Raw genomic sequence first — 16,005 nt, 5'->3', positions numbered from 1 at the left:
ATCTAAACCGGTTAACATTGATATACATCTGTTAAGTGCCATAAACAAGTAATATCATTGTAATTTTAATATAAATATATATCAGAGCTGTTAAACTAAATTATTTCAAAAGTTTGGTAGTTTGGTCAATAAAGATTGTAATGAAACTGGAATGTCAAGTTTAACCTCGGCTGTTGTCTTTCGCTGAATGTTGATAAGGACAATTGTATTGTATAAATACACTTATCAAATAAAAACAATTGACAAAAAGACGAAAGATACCAATAGGGGTGTCAAAACTCACAATTCGAAGAGAGATTGGTAAACTTGCAATCAATTTAACAAAACTAATGACATTCATACGTAATAATATAACAGTTTTTGCTATATTACCCGATTTTTTCACAGTTCATTTATGCATTTTTACAAAGATATGGAATATAATTGGAACTATATTTCACTGTAAGAAGAATAAATGTCGAAGGTGGTACATCTTAATTTCTGAGATAACGCCACAGCCAGAGGACAAAATTGGAACAAGTCAAAGTCTAATCTTTCCTAAATACGCGCGGAACAAATATGATATCAAAACATTTTAGAAAAAGAATCAATAAAATGATAAAGCTACCGTTAGGACACTCGTGTGAGGTAATTTATCATCTGCGATATAATTAACTGTGCCATTTCACCAAGACTTGTATCTATTCAGTTTTATTGATAACGTTTGTCTGGAGGTAAACTCTGCTTATCTTCACAACCATTTTCATTATCATCGATTCCTGGTACATGTGTATCATCTTCCATTTATTTCTTATTTATCAGTTCCGTTACATAATGGGTAAAGCATTACGGTAGATATGCAAAAGTTAATTGATATTCCATGTTAATACAAGGTTCATGTTCAGCTTGCTTTTGTATTTTATTAACTTGCTATTTGATAGTAATGATGATTGGTGGTGCTTCTATACATTTATATAATACGAAGGTTGATTATGTCGCGTAACAAATATATACAAGTATCTTGGAATGCTATTAATGGAATCGCAATCAATCGTGTTTCTTTGCATTGCAATGTACTCTAGTTATTGTATTGTGCATCAAAATAAGATTTACACGGAATAGACCATAACTATCATAAGTTATTTCATTCATCTGTTGTATTCTGATGGTAAAACTTCTGCATATAATGTAAAATTGTATGCCTGAGGTAAGCAGTCTATATATTATATTTCATATATTACTTGTATATGCGGTCGTTTTCCTGATTATTATTATTAATGTTAGAAGTTTTATTATCATAATTATTTTTATAATTATTATTATTATTATCATTATTATTATAATTATTATTGTAACAATTTTGACTTTTAAAAAGACTGTCAGAAACAGTAACCTTCCTTAATAGGACATTTTTGAAAATTGTAATATGTATTAATTCCCTAAAAGTGAAAACGGCATGGGTTAATTCTATCTTCTTTTTAATTAAATGAAGCCAGCTATTTTTGTATATATTTTTGGTTGTTTCAAACTGTTCTTCTCCCTTAGATTTTTTTGTATTTCCTGTTATCCTTATTAAATATTTATTATACCAACGAAAGAACAGGAAATCAAAACACGATGCACAGTTTTAGAAGATTTCCTGAAATACTAAAATATAAGGCCATCAACTACGGTTTTCAAACCAATTATCCTTTTTTTACGAATAACCACTGCATTTGTTCCTGAAAGAACGCATAATTTCTTTCTTAACTGATGAAACAAATTTTATTAAATCCTGACATTTGTCATGTTTGTTGCCGGACGACTCAAGACATTTTACTTCTAAGAATAACCTAGGGTTAAAAAGGATATATTCTAAATACCAAACGAAAAAGGATTAGATAGCTAGAAAACAAACAAAACTGTATTATTTCAGCTTTGATGTTTAGTAAAAGAATATTCAGCATCGAGTAACAGTATTTGCCTAGTTAACAAAGCAGTGAATGTTCAATGTATACTACTGTTATGATTTTTCTTCAAGTTATTTGAAAGTTTCTCACAAATGATTTTAACAAAACTTTTAAAAATATGTGACTTTGACATACAAAACGTTTACTGGAAATTTAATTTGCTTTTTGACTGTTTCGTGCGCGACCGATCAGTTTTATATTGTTGAAAATCGCGTCTTGCGTATCATACACGAAATTAAAGTGTTATTTTCATTTAATGGCACTGCGTCGATACCACTGTTGGTGAAATGTTAGTCCTCCAGGAAAATAACCAACCAGAAGTCAGCTGCAGTTTATCAGTACTTGATTTTTTACAAACACTGTTAATGAATAAAGTCATTATATAACAAGGTTCCAACTCCCTCGGGCAAAAATCACTTCAGAAGAATGTGGCTCGTTTAAGGAACAGGTTAATACAAAGAGCAAAGGGTTCTGACCTAATAAACTATTAAAATTCACTTTCATTTATATAATAAGTCTAGTATCGGTGTTGACCCTTTTCATCCACTTGGTCGATGTAATTGCTGATGGACATTTCGTCCGTAGAGAGTATATCACCAGCCAAGTATTTTGCATGGTCATTTTTGTTAAATTAAATATTCAAAAAATGCTTGAATAATTTGAAACAGTATTTCAATTCCCAGACATAGATTGCCAAGATATTTTGGGGGTATTTTGTGGTTTTTTCTATGATCCCCAACTTCTTCATTAATTTAGCAGTCCACCTGTTTAGAATCGAGCCCCTCTAATATGTATTATGTAGTTGAAACGCGCGTCTGACGTACTAAAAAGTAAAATAACAATAATACCGAACTCCAAGGAAAATTCAAAACGGAAAGTCCCTCTCGGTAGGAAAACTCAAAAGCTCAAACACATCAAACGAAGGCAAAACAACTGTCATATTCCTGACTTGGTGAGGCATTTTCTTATGAAGAAAATGGTGGATTAAACCTGGTTTTACAGCTAGCCACGTCTATGACAGTCGAACAAAATTCCATTATATTGACCATGTGTGAACAAAACAGGTATAAACCTGGTCTTTGATGAGTTCTACAACCCAAAGTGGCATTGGAAGCCATTGATAAAAGCAAATTCAATTTAGATTTAGAATCATCTATTTAGCATATTTCGTTTATCAACTACATAATGGCTAATACATTGTTGTTGATTTGTCATACATTGTGAATACAATGGTCATGGTTCATTGAGCAAAATCAAATTCTAATTTTTAGATGCTTCGTAGTTATTGAACAGAATACGAAGATGATATTTTTGGTCATATTATACCTTGACACAGATTAATAATACATTGATTCATTTTGTAGCATTAAAATGTATAGGATCAGGAATAAAATATATATCCTTAGATATGTAAATCAACGGTATGACATTGTATTATTCCATTAGTATACTCCATATTACAATACGTTATACACAGAATAGACGTTTTTCACGGAAATGTGTCTAATATTATTTTAATCATTTGCTTCACTGAAAATAAGATATGTTTTGTTTAGAAACGATTTTAAATATATGAATAATCATTGATACGATCATTTTTTATGAATTTTCTGTTGATGAATTGTAGAATTATTCGAAACACTAAGACTAGACACAGATGCCCTCATAGCCAGATTTGGCACAATTTATTTATTTTTTTATTTTTTTGTTTTGTTTTAAATGGCTTTCAATGCTGTTCAAGTTAGAAATTAAATTGGATTTCCAATTGCTTTGATTCTCGTGAAAATAATAATTAGTGTGTAGAAGTAACGCTCGTCTAGCGTTTTCAATATAAGCCTGGTATGTTTGGGGATATTTTATACATAATGTAAGCAGTATTTTCAGTGAGTTTTAATTTTCTAATAGTTTTACATTTAATGACTAGTTTTGCATTCTCCGTGTAAACAGATTATAGTTTATTACAAATACGTTTATAGAAATTTATTATGTAAGAATGATTCAATCTTCCGGAATATTTTTTTTTTCCCTAAACAAATGTGTACGGTAACAAAATATATAAAGCTATCTTCACAGTACCCAAAATGCACCGAGTACCCAAATTACAACTTTTGCCAAAAAGCAGTAAAATCTTACAGGTTTTCTTGGAGACCAAAAAATCGTATCTTTGTAATTTTCCATTATATGCACGTCTTTCAATATAGATAAAATATCTAAATGTACAGAAAATGGTCATATTAGTATATATATTTGTTTAGGGGCCAGCTGAAGGACGCCTCCGGGTGCGGGAATTTCTCGCTGCATTGAAGACCTGTTGGTGGCCTTCTGCTGTTGTCTGTTCTGTGGTCGGGTTGTTGTCTCTTTGACACATTCCCCATTTCCATTCTCAATTTTATATTATATATCAGCAGATGATGTATCCAGTGTAAAGAAATGTCAAATCTATGGAAACGTCGAATGCGACGTCCACAAAAAAATCAATAAATGAGCAATTAGAATATGTAACAGGCGTGCAGTTCTTACAAAATGCATAGTAAGCATGGACATGGTAATATCGTTCTAAAATGGATAGAAATAATACAAAATACCAGTTACTCGATTTTCACGGATGTGAAGATAAGTAACTATGTATACAATTTGGGTACTCCTCATTGCAGAGTGTTGTGTCGTTTAAAGGTCGGTTTATACCGATTTTTCTATGATTCAGTATGGATTCAAAATTGAATTTGTGGAACTACATGTATTTAGTAAACAAGGATACATTTACAAAATAAACGCAGAATAGAAACTTTTATCTGTTTCTTAAATAAACGTATGTGAAAAAACTGTCAAAATAGGTGCAATGTTGGTACCCGCAAGTTAACACGGTAGGGAATTGTCTGAAATATTATCAAACAGATAAAATCGAATAACTGAGGCGTCTGGAGAAGAAACATAAGTTAATATGACTTCATTATCGGACATAAATGTAATTTAATACATTAAATTTTGAAATAAAAGATGACCTATATTTCACAATGAATTACATTTTAACGCAGATGTTTCTGATAATCGTGAGAAATCTTAAACAGTTCATTTACTTTTCTAAACATTTTTTCACTTTCGTTTTTCATTACGTTATTCACAACCCCGTCCTCTTTTTCTAGAATGTGACCTACTGCATTAAAAATTTCACCGGTTTTGTACTGACACGCAACACAACAGGTGGTACATGTGGAGTAGGATCTGCTTATCCTTCCGAAGTACCTGAAATCACCCACGGTTTTTGGTAGGGTTCGCGTTGCTCAGTCTTTCGTTTTCTATCTTGTGTTTTGTGTACTGTTGTTTGTCTTTACGTCAATTTATGTTTTCGTTTTTTGCCATAACATTATCTTTTCAGTTTGTTATTGACTTATGAGTTTGAATATACCTTTGGTATTGTTCGCCTCTCTATCTGATGTTGGTACGTTTATCACTGAAGTATGGTCACGCCTTCGGGTCAGAACAGTGTAGTAATACATGAATGGGTGTAGTACTAACACAATGCGCCTGTCGGTTTCTTTCTACACATGTAAATTATGGAGCCTGGTATTTAAGGGGATAGCGCTAAGTTGCGTAATGCATAAGTGTGAAGCAAGGATGAAATCTTTACCTTGTCTTTTCATCAAAATTAGTGTACAGTTTGTTTAGGCATAACTCAAGAGTGTGTCTTCCTACACTATTTTTGCCGTTGATGTATGAAATCTATGAAATACAGAAACAATTCTAGATATTCAACGGCATAATGTTATGTCAACTTCCATCCGTCCTTTTTTAAGTTTTTGTTTTGCTGTCTCACTGACGTAAACACACATCTTTGGAGCTGTTAATTCATAATTCAAAGACAAGTGTTCAGGCGAAATTGTATTATAAAAGTACAAAAATGCGTAGAAAAACAATCGTCCAGAGCCAAACATTATAATCATAGCTAATTATTGTATCCCGCAAGCAACATAGCTAATTATTGTATCCCGCAAGCAAAAGATGCGTAGAAAAACAAATGTATAATACCGTGTGAGTATAAACTTTAAAAAAAACTGAGTAATGAATTAATCGAAAATCGAATATAATTTAACATGTTTGGTGCAATTTGCACATGAAAATAGCATTAAATCTTTTACAAATTAAATAATATATCTATTGACATGGAAACATGATATACATCCTACACGATGAAGTGTCAGTTTGTCAAACGGAAATGCACTTGAAACGTCATTGGTTGAAATTGATACTTTGGGACAGCATTTTATCTGCTGAATGCATCAGATAGTTGCTATGTATTTCGTCTTTAGGGAGAATGTGTTGTAACCATAGGTGACATTTTAAGTATAAAGTGCGCCAAATTATAGCAAATAATCTAAAAATTCAGGGTTAATAATTATTTGTTAAGCAAAAGGTGCTTTAAGTTAGACAATTTCACCTGTGACGCTTCTCCTCTTTATAATTTTGATGGGCGTATCTCATTACCTTCAGATGTCGACTGAGAACGACGAACTTTGAGTGACATGTATATTCATTTACATCATTGAGCGTATCGTTCGTTCAATGGAAATATGCCCCGAATCGCATAGTGAGATATTTGAGTTAAATTACCAAATCCATAATGCTGACACTTTTGGCAGTAGTTTATTTTCTCCCTGGTTTTTACAAGTTATGGTCGTAAGATTTTTAGTATATTCGAAATCAATTATCTCCCTTTGTTATGTCAAATATAAAGGGTCGCTTCCTGATTTACTGTACATTTAGCTAATATAATTTTCAAAACAATTTTCAAAAACAAATGTATAATACCGTGTGAGTATAAACTAAAAAAAAACTGAGTAATGAATTAATCGAAAATCGAATTTGATTTAACATGTTTGATGCAATTTGCACATGAAAATAGCATTAAATCTTTTACAAATTAAATAATATATCTATTGACATGGAAACATGATCTACATTCTACACGATGAAGTGTCAGTTTGTCAAACGGAAATGCACTTGAAACGTCATTGGTAGAAAGTGATACTTTGGGACAGCATTTTATCTGCTGAATGCATCAGATAGTTGCTATGTATTTCGTCTTTAGGGAGAATGTGTTGTAACCATAGGTGACATTTTAAGTGTATAAGTACGCCAAATTATAGCAAATAATCTAAAAATTCAGGGTTAATAATTATTTGTTAAGCAAAAGGTGCTTTAAGTTAGACAATTTCACCTGTGACCCTTCTCCTCTTTATAATTTTGATGGGCGTATCTCATGACCTTCAGATGTCGACTGAGAACGACGAAATTTGAGTGACATGTATATTCATTTACACCATTGAGCGTATCGTTCGTTCAATGGAAATATGCCCCGAATCGCATAGTGAGATATTTGAGTTAAATAACCAAATCACTAATACTGACATTTTTGGTAGTAGTTTATTTTCTCCCTGGTTTTTACAAGTTATGGTCGTAAGATTTTTAGTATGTTCGAAATCAATTATCTCCCTTTGTTATGTCAAATATAAAGGGTCGCTCCCTGATTTCCCGCATATTTAGCTAATATAACTTTCTTTTCGTTACATTTCATAGGTATAGCGATTATAAAAACACAAAAATCTGATGTCAATGTCAACCATTGTTCTTGACCCTGAGAATAATTTAAGGGTCAGATACTTTTCAAATGAATAGATATTTACATGCAATGGTTAGCTGCAATCAATTACACTGTCATATTCTTTGGCGGATAACAATAATTATCACTGAAGACGTCATCAGGTGTCAAATGTATACGATTTTTTAAGTTCAAATGCTTAAAATAAAAAGTATCAATTTCTGGGAGAGTTTTCTCCAATGAAAGACAAGTCTTAGTTTTAAGAGTTATTCAGTAAAATCATAATAAAGATACATGATTTCACGAATAATTTCCAACCCTTGCTTTATAATTATTATTTTTTTTTTATATTTTGCCAATTTGTATCTCTTGATTATTTGACATAAAATGTTCCAACTTTAGTCGGTATTCATTTCAAGGATAATAAAGAAAAAACAATCTTCCGTTAAGACAAATTTCTGTTATGTATTATATTTGACATTAATGTTATCGACAAAGTTCCAACTATAGGTAGGCACATTTGAGTTCGAAAGAAAAGTTCGTTTACCTAGAGGATCTAAAGAACACGTGTCGATCTTCAGTATCTTCAACAATGGCTGCATTTGAGATAACATCATAATTACAAGGGTGGGGGCGGGGAGGGGGGAGAACACAAAATGGTAAAATTCGTCGATTTAGGTATATAATTCCTATTAAAGAAGGTCGTCTGACAATTTTGATGTCAAAGACACTAGGTATATATCACCATTTTAATCCCTATCAGATTTTGTCTTTCTATAGCGGTTTTCAAGATAATAGACAAAATTTGCATTGTATCCCTATGTTCGATTTTTAGCCATGTTGGCTATGTTTGTCGGCAGGCGGGGTCATCGGACACATTTTGTAATCTTGATATTTCATTGATTATTGTAGCCAAGATTGATTAAATATGACCCAGTAGTTTCAGAGGAGATTATCTTTGTAAAAGTTAACGAACGACGACGACAGACGACGGACGCCAAGTGATGGCAAAAGCTTACACTGGGCCTTCGTTCCAGGTGAGCTAAGGAGAACTCTTGCTCGGAACAAAACAATCCAAAGAGTATAATTCTAATTTGCTGTTTCAATAATTTCGTAATCGCATATTTCCTAATTTTCCGTGTTTATCAAATGAATAAATACATTCGCAGTTATTAGCTGCAAATAATTACACATATTCGTCGTCATATAACCCAAAAAAAACCAGTGCATTTAAACCTCTGAATCCGTCATTGGAACTTAATTACATAACATATTAATGTATTTGTTTACCGCCTGTAGTTATACTAATACAGATAACTAGAAATGGAGGTTGGTTTTTTTTCTATCATTGACAATAGTATTACGCAATCTACGATTCCTATGGTTTTCTCGTTAGTTTATTTTGGTGAAGTCTTGATAATACTTCTAGTATAAGAGTAGTCTGTTATTCGAAGACTTCTGCTTATTCTGTCGTATGATAAGTGTATACTTCAAAATTGATACTGAAATAGATTTTTATGTGTTTTTATTCGAAAGGGTATGTTGAACTGTGCCTTAATCCTTTCGAATCCTCGCACACCAGAAATTCTAAATAACAGTTCGCCAAGTACAACTTATTAAAACAAAATTCGATTTACACAAGTGTTTTTATTGTACACCACAGCTGTATGTTGAACGTTTAATTGGAGTGTTGTAATGTAATAAGTGTTTTCGTTAACCATGATCTATTAGTTAGATGTCTGTTGACAGCGATAACTATTACGGCCAGGGAGGGGAGGGGGGGGGGGGGGGTACAAAAGATGAAAAACCCAATGACACAACGAACGAAATTAATATATGGTGGTCAACAATTTTTAAGTAAATCGCGCGATAATATATTTAAATCACCCCTGAGGAAATTGAAAATAAATCTTATAACAATATGCGTCTTCAATATGAAATTTCCTAAATGACAAACAATAAGAAATGTTAGCAATAACAATCGTACACTTCGTTATTTAGAAATAATTTTTAATTTTTAAAATTTTTATCAAAAAAAGTTTGCATCCTAACATAAACAAATGTTATACTATTTTTGTACAATGCTCTTTCTGATTTTGTGTAATTGAAGCCACCAAATCACTAACGTATTCCACTATTGGACAGAGGAAGATGTTGTGTTTAAACGTTCAGTGACAAATATTACAGACATGTATAAACGAGAACATGTTAATGTGATATATAAAATACATTGTTCGTTGATATAAGACTCATGGTATGTACATATAATAAAATTCGATTATCTCTCGTTTAATAATAAAATATCAAATGTAAAAATTTATTTCATCGTCCAAAACATGTTACAATTACGTGTATATGTCATTTGCGGCTAGCCAGATCCTTCCGGTTATACATGGTTTTTGGTTGGGTTCATTTTGTTTTCAGTCTTACGTTTTTGTTGTTGTTTGTCATTTCGTCGATTGTATTTTTGGGATCTCGGTGGCCGAGTAGTCTAAGTAGTCAAATTACTTTATCACTAGACTGACAACACTGAGGATGTGAGTTCGAATCCCGCACGTGGCAGGTGCGCTCGATTCCAATCTTAACTGACTAGTATTGTCAGTTTTCCTAACAAATGTCGGTGGTTCTCTCCTGGCAACTCCGGCTTTCTCCACCAATAAACACTGACCGCCACTAAATCGCACAGTAGTGCTGAAAGGGGCGAACAGCGCCAATCAAACAATCAATCAATCAATCATTACGTCGCTTATCTTTTTGACATGGTGTTGTCTGTCATTATTAGACTCGTTGCTTTGTATTACCCCCATGGTATCTTTTCTCTTTTCTAAGTAAATATAGCAGACTAACCGTACCTGTATAAAAATAAGGAGATGTGGTATGATTGCCAACGAGACAATTATCCATCAAAGTTCAAATGAAGTGGATGTAAGAAATAATAGGCAACCGTACAACCTTCAACAAAGAGAAAAACCCATACCGTATAGTCGACTTTAAAAGGCCCCGACAACGTTCTTTTTTAAACACCTCTGTTATTCCACTCTATCTGGAAATAAGAAGATGTGGTATGAGTGTCAATAAGACAACTCTCCACCCAAGTCACAATGTGTAAAAAGTAAACAATTATAGGTCAAAGTACGGCCTTCAACACGGAGCCTTGGCTCACACCGAACAACAAGCTCTAAAGGGCCCCAAAATGACTAGTGTAAAACTGGAAAACCAACGGTCTAATCTATATTAAAAAACGAGAAACGAGAAACACTTAAGAACCACACCAACAAACGACAACCACTGAACAACAGGTTCCTGACTTAGGACAGGTGCATAAAAATGCAGCGGGTTTAAACGTTTAAACAGGCGCCAACCTTCTACTTGTATTCGCCAGCTTTGCCGATAAAGCGACATTATGCAACTCTTCAATCTTTTTTGTTGATTTTGATTTTATATGAATTGGGAATTCATACAGCACATTGTTTGAATCTGTAATCAGCAATATTTATTGTTATTAAATATTAAAGGTATTTGTAATGTTATTTTCCTTTTAGAAGTACAAATTTATTTGGATTTATAAGCTTTTTAAAAACCGAATTTATATTCCACTAAAACATGTAGTTTTTGCATTTTCTTTATCAGGCAACTGGGAATTACATAGCATCAAAACGATGCACACGATATTAAAATAGTGGGAAAGCGTCTTAATTGTTCTTTTGTTGCGTGTGGAAGAGCTTTTAACATTTACAAATTTTCTGATCCTTGAATTTATTTTATATTTAGGATAATGTGATAATGTATTAGAAAAAAGTTCAAAATGAAAATTCCAGTCAGAGGAAATTGTTTAATGCATTCCTTTTAAACTGTTGTATTTATTACATGTTAAATTTATATCGATATAAGAGATATGGGCTTTACGCCAGTTAGATAGCAACCCATCGACCAAAAAAACACCCCAAAACGCCTAGTAAATAATATGTAAAGCTATAAATTATTTCAATTGATTGATTGTTATATTAGTGTTTAACTCCACTATCAGCACTCTTGTGTACATCGTGGCAGACAGTTTTTATTGGTGGTGAAAGCCGAAAGAGAACCACCAACCTTCGGAAATCTCGCAATCTTAGTCAATTAAGAACGGAACTGAACGCACCTGCTACGTTTCGGATTCAAACTCACAACATCAGTGCTGACAGGCTAGCTTACATCCACTTATTTGAACTCTGGTGGGTAGTTGTCTCATTGGCAATAACCAGATCTCTTATTTTAATAGTGACACTGTAGATGAACTTCTTAGATTACGTGGCCTTCAAGGCCCCCGAAATCATTCTGAATCCCTAAAAGTGATTAATAAATTAAACAGAAGCAACCAAACATCTGCCATCAACACTAAATGTTCCAAATATCCAAATAGCTAAGATAATAAAATAAGACACAGGACAAATACTGAAAAGGTTCCAAACGTGGGACAGGCACAAAATATGAGACAAGTTTAAACTACTAGTAGTTTTCAGAGATTTCAAACCTCCGCATCAGTTTCAATATTTTTTTGGCTCTTTATTCTCAATTTTGTCCGTTATTCTATATTCTGAAAACCCATCCAGATCATCATGTAAAAGATTCAAAAAGTTAAAACTTATAGGGATTTTCTCATTAAAACTAAGTGAATACAAATTCACTACTCAGATGATGAGAAGAATGTGATAGTGTTAAAAGTCCAGTGACAAATATTACACGCATATTCAGGGCGAAAAAAGGCTTCGTTAATGAGATATTTTACTTAAGCGACACGTTGAGCTAATATTTAACATGCTAGTTTACAATGTAACAGAAAAGCAGCAAATGTCAATTTTCAAACTTTGGTTTGACCCAGTCACGACCTCCCGCATTCGAGGTGAACCCACTTACTACGAGAAAATTCAGCGGTCGTTTTTCACTACTCAAAAGTTTACCGTTGATCCTCCTCAAACATTTGTTTTGGGAGTTAGACTTGAAACGTTTAGTAGAACGACGCGAATTGCTAAGCTATGTTAACCACTCTCTTTAATTCAATTGCTACAGCTGGTTATAAAAATGACCTTCAAGAATGAGAAAAACCCATGCCGTATAGTCAGTTACCTTGAGAGTCAAAAATGCACTACAAAAAGACGTTAAAGCATAAATCAATTCTTCGATTCTTGTAGGAAGCCTTCAATGCTTCACCAATCTCTGAATGTTACAGGACAGAATGTATTTATGCAAAAGATAAAGCAATATGTAAAACATTGTTATGTTCTATTTTGAATAAAAGAGCTTAAGATTATCACTTAAGCAAACGTAATTTACTTGTAATAACAAGTGTCTGATGTATTGTTTAATAAGATATGTTTGTTTTGGCATCCATCAGTATAAACAAACACAATACAAGGAATCTGATAATTAGTATGTAATTTGTGTCCCTATCAACACGTTTTACCCACTTTACCAACTGTATGTGCGATTTGTACTTTTAACTTTTGATAATATGAATAAAAGAACGATAGACTTTTGTCGCAGAATCTTTCTTTATTACACAAAAATAATATAGTTATGTCTAGTATTCAATTATATATATATGCGTATTAAAACGTTTAATTATCATAAGTATTGTTATTTTACTTATTTAAAATTTAAGTGTAATCTTAAACGAAATATAATATGTAACAGTTGATTGAAAAGAAAAACATTTATCCGTCCGTATGAAAATTTTGATTCTGATAAATTTATAACATTTGAACTATGTTTCTTGCTTAACATTTATCGGTATTAACAGACACTTACAAATCATCAGCGATGTATGAGACACATATCTGTACGAATGCAAGACTGTACTTTCATTATAAAACAACGTCGCATTGGTGTATCCCCTTCGACGAAGGAAGACATTATGATTTAGTGGTAATTCTTCTCCAGTGATTCTTTTCATACAACCTTGTCAGGCCAAAACCTTTTTATCTTTTTACACTGGCTGACAATATTTGACATAAAGACGCGTTACCATTAGATGGTGGGTGGCATATCATAACGACCTTCATGTGACCTTTAACTTTGATCTCAAGATCAAAATAATTGCTTTTTATGAAATTTTCGTGTCCGGAACATACTTTTTTATTCTTTGTCGTAGACTTAGGATTTTAAACATGAATGAATCACCTCAAGACAATGTGTTTCTTATCATAAAGGGGATTTCTTACATTTGACCTTCAAGGTCAAATGATTTATGTGTATGTGTCCACCTAAAAACCATATATATTCTTGATTTGTCATGCTCAGGCCTTTTCAATGCAACAATGAGTTTGCCCCTTCGGGTCATGTCATGTCCTCTGCAATGCTACTAGAAGTTCGCACCTTTGGGTCATGCCCCGCCCCTCATCTAATAAATCTTTTAAGAACTCTAAAATGGTTCGAATCCCCGACCCTTACCCATTCTAGCTTTGGATATTTCAGTTTCACCCGGATAACTCAATACAACACTTTATTACAGAAAAGGCGGTTTTTTTTATTCACTTTTATTATTTTTCCTCTTTTCCTGCTCCTTTGTTCGACGCAAAAATGAAAAACAATAGTTCAAGTATTGCAAACTCTAGGGTTAAGTGTTGCAGATTCCGAAATAGCTAGCTTTAGGACAATTACTTTTATGGGAAAACAAAGTAAACAATGTACAATATCTGGGACTATTATACTAAGTTAAACGTTAGTAGTATAATAGTCCCAGACAATATCTACTTTACTTTTTAACATTATGTTTTACTATATTTAACAGGAAATACTAATTAAAAATTGATACATGTATGATGACTATCTCTATGCTGTGTTTGTGTTTATCAGTTTGCCTGTTTCCTTCCTTGTGTAAAATTGTTTACTGAGGTTTCATTGTTAAACGCTGCTTTTTTATATAAAAGGTTAGGAAAAGAATCGATGTATCAAGGTAGGTAATCATCTAATCCACAAACATATTATTCAATGTGATTCTGTAGACTGCGCAGAGCATATGCGTAATTTTAAGGCGAAACAGGGGTGCATATAGTTTGTAAGACAAACAACGTGCTCATTTTATAGAAGGAACTCACAGGCCTATAAATGTGCAAGAACTTCGAGATATTCCTGTATTTTTATTTATATATATACCCTTTAGGTGGTATTTGATTTGTGCATGAAGTTGGCACCAACTTTACTTCATATGTAATTTATAAAAGGGGTTCCTTTCCAGGAACATTAGAGCCATAAGAAACAGAATGTGTAATTATTCTATTTTTTTTTTACCATGCTATAGTTTTATATTGATGATTTATTTGATATGTGTGTTAATTTATCTGTTTGTCAATTTTTTCGTCCGAACTTTGCTCTGTGTCATCTCCATCTACTAAATTTGTCCTTTTGTATTTTCCGTATCAACAAACAGAGTAGTTATCTTTTAAAATAAATGCATCAGTTGTCTTTGTTTTATTCGGATTTTTGTCGGGATATCTCACAGAATACTTTTATATTACCTGCAAAAAACAAAGCTAGGCATATGAGCTAGTGAATTCATTTCTGGTCAGTTTTGTGTTATGTTGACTTTTCCATTGTCTCTATACTATTTTAAATTGCATTCATAATGTCATGGCTTTGGAAGTCAAATATTCATTCATTCATTCATGCATTCGTTCGTTCGTTCGTTCGTTCGTTCGTTCGTTCGTTCGTTCGTTCGTTCGTTCGTTCGTTCGTTCGTTCGTTCGTTCGTTCGTTCGTTCGTTCGTTCGTTCGTTCGTTCGTTCGTTCGTTCGTTCGTTCGTTCGTTCGTTCGTTCGTTCGTTCGTTCGTTCGTTCGTTCGTTCGTTCGTTCGTTCGTTCGTTCGTTCGTTCGTTCGTTCGTTCGTTCGTTCGTTCGTTCGTTCGCTTTTCCATTGTCTCTATACTATTTTAAATTGCATTCATAATGTCATGGCTTTGGAAGTCAAATATTCATTCATTCATTCATGCATTCGTTCGTTCGTTCGTTCGTTCGTTCGTTCGTTCGTTCGTTCGTTCGTTCCGTTCGTTCGTTTGTTCGTTCGTTCATTCATTCATACATTCCTTCCTTCCTTCCTTCCCCCCTTCCTTCCTTCGATCGTTCGTTCGTGTTCGTTCATTCATTCATTCATTCGTTTGTTCGTTCATTCATTCATTCATTCATTCATTCATTCATTCATTCATTCATTCATTCATTCATTCATTCATTCATTCATTCGTTCGTTTGTTCGTTCGTTCATTCATTCATTCATTCATTCATTCATTCATTCATTCATTCATTCATTCAATCAATTCATTCATTCATTCGTTCATTCGTTCATTCCTTCCTTCATTCATTCCTTCATTCATTCATTCATTTATTTATGCATTCATGCATTTATTCATGCATTCATTCATTTATTCATGCATGCATGCATTCATTCATGCATTCGTGCATGCATTCATTCATTCATTCATTCATTTATTCATTCATTCATTCATTCA

The 16,005-nt window shown here is 33.0% G+C and overlaps 1 protein-coding gene across 6 annotated transcripts in view; it reads left to right on the top strand.

Moving 5' to 3' along the window:
* LOC127732213 (cholecystokinin receptor type A-like) overlaps positions 1 to 16,005 on the top strand; it is a 93,781-nt gene that overhangs the window by 72,465 nt on the left and 5,311 nt on the right. Inside the window, exon 1 of one of the 6 annotated variants that reach the window (XM_052241298.1) lies at positions 940 to 1,186. The exons of 4 other annotated variants lie outside the window; for them this stretch is intronic. The gene's annotated coding sequence lies outside the window, so the exon portion shown is untranslated. Of the gene's footprint in view, positions 1 to 939; positions 1,187 to 14,320; positions 14,459 to 16,005 lie in introns of those variants that run through there. One more of the 6 variants, XM_052241297.1, reaches the window with a different exon arrangement.

This window comes from Mytilus californianus, unplaced genomic scaffold (genome assembly GCF_021869535.1).
Source record: "Mytilus californianus isolate M0D057914Y unplaced genomic scaffold, xbMytCali1.0.p SCAF_22, whole genome shotgun sequence".
Taxonomy (NCBI): domain Eukaryota; kingdom Metazoa; phylum Mollusca; class Bivalvia; order Mytilida; family Mytilidae; genus Mytilus; species Mytilus californianus.
The sequence above is the reverse complement of the archived record's forward strand: the minus strand, read 5'-3'. Positions and strand labels throughout refer to the sequence as shown.